Below are 5,605 nucleotides of genomic sequence, written 5' to 3'. Positions count from 1 at the left end.
AGTGTCGCCTATGAAGGGCGTGATGAGATTTGGGAAGAAGGGCAAGCTTAGCCCTAGGTTCATTGGCCCATTTGATATTCTCGATCGTGTGGGAGAGGTGGCTTACAGACTTGCCTTGCCGCCCAGCTTGTCAGCCGTGCATCCAGTGTTTCATGTGTCCATGCTTCGGAGGTATCACGGCGATCCAGCCCACGTGTTAGATTTCAGCACTGTCCAGTTGGACAAGGATCTGTCCTACGAGGAGGAGCTGGTAGCTATTCTAGACCGGCAGGTTCGACAGTTGAGATCGAAGAGTTTTCCTTCAGTGCGTGTCCAGTGGAGAGGTCAGCCTCCTGAGGCATCGACCTGGGAGTCCGAGTCTGATATGCGGAGCCGTTATCCTCATCTATTTCCCGACTCAGGTACTTCTTTCTTTTGTCCGTTCGAGGACGAACGGTTGTTTTAGAGGTTGAGAATGTGACGACCCAAAGGGTCATCACCGAATTTCTCTCTTTTTCCGTGCTTCCGAGGCCTTGAAAACCTCACCTTTAGTTGCCTCGATTTGCGTGCGCAGTCCGGGCGCTTAGCCGAAAAGATTATATGTTAAATTTTGTGAAAAAATTTTAAAATGTGGCTTTAAAATGATTAAAGTTGACTTCGGTCAACATTTTTGGTAAACGGACCCGGACCCGTGATTCGACGGTCCCGGAGGGTCTGTAGAAAAATATGGGACTCGGGCATGTGCCCGGAGTCGAAATCCGAGGTCTAGAACCCGAGTAAAAGAATTTTTCTGTGAAATTGTTTTTCTGAAATTATTAAGGAAAATGGAAATGAAAATTGATTAAAAGACTATGGTATCGGGCTCGTATTTTGGTTTTGACGCCCGGTACAAGTCTTAAATATGTGTTAAGCGCTTTCTGTAAAGTTTGGTCGAAAACGGACGTCATTTGGCATGTTTCGGACCTAAATATCTAAAATTTGAAGTTTATGAAGTTAGAATGAAAAATGATGATTTTGAGGGTTGATTCATTCATTTTGATGTTGTTTTGGCAATTTGATCGCTCGGTTAAGTTGGTATGAGGCTGTTGAGTTAGTGTGTGTGTTTGGTTAGGAGCCCCGAGGGCTCGGGAGTGATTCGGAGGTGGTTCGGGATGTTTTTGGCCTTAGAGAAAGTTGCAGAAAATCTGCAATTTTTGCACAGTTGTTCCCTCCTTCGCGATCGCAATCTTCAGCCCGCCTTCGCGTTCCTTTGGCTTTTTCCTCTTCCGCGTTCGTGTACTCGGTCACGCGATCGCATAGCTTCAGCATTTCCTTCAATGCGTTCACACCAGTAGACTCGCGTTCGCATAGACCAAACTTTTGGACCCCCAGTATTTCTTCTACGCATTCGCGTTACCATCCACGCGATCGCTATGACCAGTCAGTGGGACCGTTCGCGATCGCACCCCTATTTCCGCGATCGCATAGGGAAAATTCGCCCAGTTATTTCTAAAGCCTAAAAACAGACCATTAACGGGATTTTTCACCCAAAACACACGAGTTCATCTTCTCCACGGCACCTAGGCAATTTTTAGAGCTATCCTTCATCAAAGCTTCTTAGGTAAGTATTATCTAACTCGTTTTCTTCATTTTCTATCATCATTTATCAAATTCCTAGACCTAAATCATGTAGTTCATGGTAAGAATTGGGGAAAAGGGTAGAATTAGGGTTTTTCAATTTTCTTTGATTTAGACCTCGTATTGGGGTTGAATTTGAAAACAAATTGTATATCCGGGCTCGTGGGGGAATGGGTGACATGGAATTGGTTCGAACCTCGTGTTTTGACCAAGCGGGCCCGGGGTCGATTTTTGGTATTTTTGGAAAAATGTTAGGAAATTCATATCTAGGCTATGGGATGTTTCCATTGAGTCTTTATTCATACTATTGAATTAATTATACCTAGATATCATTGTTTCGGAGTCGGATTGTAGAGGAAAGGCGGTATTTGAGGATTGATTGCTATTCTTTGGACCGAGGTAAGTGTTTGATCTAACTTTGGCTTGAGGGAATAGGATTAGAGTATTGTTGTTAATTTCTAATTGTTGAGTACGGTGTATAGGCATGGTGACGAGTATCTATACACCGGTGTCTAGCATGACCGTGAGTCCTTAGTTGTGCTTATTTTGATTTTGTTGTGACTCTTCCTTGTATAATTGATGATTTCTATATAATGTGAAGGGTATGAGAAAGAATTATGACTTGTGAACTCTTTGGAGCGTTGGCTCGAATGCTAAAGTAATTGTTGAGTAAGAAATGAAAGAAAGAGAAAGAAATGTGATTATTCCCTTGTCGGGCTGTGTTCGTATAGTGATTTTCTCCCTTGTCGGGATGTGAAAGTTATTGTTGTTGTTCCCTTGCCGGGATTTAGCTGTTTACTTGTGTTTTCACTTGCCGGGACTTCTATTACTGTTTGTCTATCCCCTCGCCCCATTGTTTGTGATTGTTGCTTGGGTGAGGAAGAGTGATAAAGCACGAAGGTTGATGCCGTGCCATGTTTGATTATATTTGCACGAAGGAACATTCCGTGCCATGTTTTGATTATTACTCTCGTTGACTATTGTAGTTGTACCGTTTCATTCCTTATTTATTGATTTTGTATTTTTAACTGTTACAGCCCCCATAGCATGTCCCCCCCCCCCCCTAGCTGTTTAAGTTCTGTATATTTTCCTTATATTGCATATATCTGTACAAGTTTGTTTGGTAGTCCTGTCTAGCCTCGTAACTACTTCGCCGGGGTTAGGCCAGGCACTTACCAGCACATGGGGTCGGTTGTGCTGATGCTACACTTCTGTGCTCTTTTGCACAGATCGCGATACCGGAGTAGCTTTTGGACCAGCAGTAGTTGACTGGGAGTTGACTTCAGTCCAGGGACATTCGAGGTAGCCTTGCTGACGTCCGCAGGCCGGAGTCCCTTCCTATTTTATTCAAATTATTATCACTTGTACCGAAGCAAACAGTATTGTACCTTGTTCAGACTTTGTATGTAGTATTCTATAGACGTTCGTGAGTTAGTGACTCCAGTCTTGGGTAGAGGATTGTTAAACTTCCTCATTTCTTTTAGTAAATTTTATTTGAGACTTCCGCCTTATTCGTTATATGCTTCATTGTTGTTAATATTGTCGATGTTCGCTAAAAGAGGTATTCGATAATTGGCTTGCCTAGCTCCTATTAGTAGGCGCCATCACGACTCCCGAGGGTGGGAAATCCGGGTCGTGACAAGTTTGTATCAGAGCACTAGGTTACATAGGTCTCACAACTCACGGACAAACTTGGTAGAGTCTGAGGGATCGGTACGGAGACGTCTGTATTTATCCCCCAGAGGCTACAAAGTTAGGAAACACTTCACATTCGTTCTTTCTTGTCGTGCGGTTCTGTTTCTCAAACACCGGTTGAATTTCTACTCTGTTCTTTCGCAGATGGCGAGAACACGCGCTTCTTCATCTACCGCTCAGCAGTCCGAGACCCCAGCAGCAGCCCCAGTGGCGGAGCCTCAGGTTGATTTTGAGGAGGAGGTTCCCGTCCCAGCAGTTCCGGTGGGCCCAGCTCAGGTCCCGGAAGGGTTCATTGCCACCCCAGTTCTTCAGGACGTTCTAGTCCGATTGGTAGACCTCATAGAGGGTGTCATTCGAGCGGGTTTGCTTCCAGTGGTTCCGCCAGCGGTGGCAGGTCAGTCGGGTATAGTGGCTCAGGCCGGGAGTGAGATCACTTTTCAGGAGGCGGCCAATGTGGGCCGTAGAGTTGAGATAACTCTGCCACAGGGAGGTGGTCATGGGTCGGATAAGAGGCCCCGTCATGCAGGCAGATTTAGTGGTACCTCGTCAGGAGGTAGAGGTTCTTATAGTAGAGGCCATCCTCCCAGGCCTTCTCAGTTAGCTCTCCAGGTCACTCATGGTACTTCAGGTGGTCATTCAGGTCGACATGGTCAGCCTCAGTTCCCTCAGCTGCAGCGTTCGTGTAGGTGTTATGAGTGTGGTGAGTATGGTCACANTAGCAGCACCAACAGCAGCAGAAGACAGAAGAAGAAGAAGAAGAAGAAGAAGAAGAAGAAGAAGAAGAAGAAGAAGAAGAGGAGGAGGAGGAGGAGGAGGGGGGAGGGCTGAAGTTGTTTAAAAAGTGGGTGGGTACAAGTTAAAACTTTTTAAGAAAATGGGTATAGGTTAAAAGGGGGCGACCAAATAGGGCGCTCCGTGCAATTTTTACCTAAAATATTGTATGGCCTTGTCGGCCTATGTTCAGTATACGAGTTTTTATTTTGGTCTTATAGGCCCGTATGTCTTATGTATAAGTTGGTACCACATGTTGTATTCTACTTATCTTACGGCAGCCTTCCAGCTCAGTTATCTATGATAGTATGATATGAAAAGATGCGTTATGTTGGTACTCGATTGAGTAAGGTACCAGGTGCCCGTAGCGGCCCATCGGTTTGGGTCGTGACAAAAATATTCTCCTTCCAGTAAACGTTGATATGCAGTTGATGTCGGGCGAGATTTGCGCTGTAACATCAGGTTAAGGGCGAATAGTAAGGCTCTCCGGTTATCGGTTCTAGCCGTCTTTTCCCCTAGTCTCGGCCCTTCACTCTGCTCGGACCCGATGCTCGGTTGTGTCCGATACCGGGTGCACCATTTGTCCTCCCCGGGCTCTGAGGTGCAGGTGCCCTCGGTACTACTCGAGGTCATATCGGGTTGCACTATCCTCTCGTTTGTTTATCGGGAAATCGAGGGTAACTTTTATCCCTGGTTCTACCCGTACACAATAATATTATTTTTTTACTGCGCGAATAGACCAATTTTACAAATTATTATTGCTATTTAGTTGTTATAACTCTATACCAATTGGAAACACCTAAGAAACGTTTTATGAGTTTTACCTGCTAATAATAATATAAAAAATTTAATTATATTGATTTGATTTATATACGTATATAAATAGCACTCTTAAAATTCAGTTAACTAAGACTATAATATCAATATTTATATTGATATTTATAACCATAATACTCTTAAAGTTTAGTATGCAATATACATCTATTTTTATTAATTATCTCCACTCTTTTATATTGAAACGGTTGGCGCACCGCGCAGGGATGTATATACTAGTTTAAGAAATATAGTATAGAAAATAATCTTGCTTCGGAGGAATACCTCTATAAAATTTAAAAAAAAATTTCAGTCAGGCGATAACATACACAAATGAACAGTTTACAAAAGTATTTGTTTAGTTAACCATAAAAACAAAACCTCGGCACACAGAGATGAAACTGAATATGCTACACATTATGTAGAATAGTAACCCCAAAACCCAACTAAGTTTTCGACAGCAATCAATATCTAAATTTACTTTTTGTTTTTATCAATTAACTTCTAATATGCACTCATTTAGGCACTTTGATTTTTTTTTTTTTTAAAAAAAACCATTGATATGAATTGGTGCAAAGGTGCATAAAATCCTTTTTACGTGCAAGAAAAGTGGACATTTAACAAACTTTTTACAGTATTCCCTTCTGCTTCCGTTTGACTCAAGTTTTATTCCTTCATCTACTTTTTCCTCTTCAAATATAATCTTCCAACCCAAATTAACGCAAAAAAG

This window comes from Nicotiana attenuata, unplaced genomic scaffold (assembly GCF_001879085.1).
Source record: "Nicotiana attenuata strain UT unplaced genomic scaffold, NIATTr2, whole genome shotgun sequence".
NCBI classification, from domain to species: domain Eukaryota; kingdom Viridiplantae; phylum Streptophyta; class Magnoliopsida; order Solanales; family Solanaceae; genus Nicotiana; species Nicotiana attenuata.
This window is presented reverse-complemented; position numbering follows the sequence as displayed.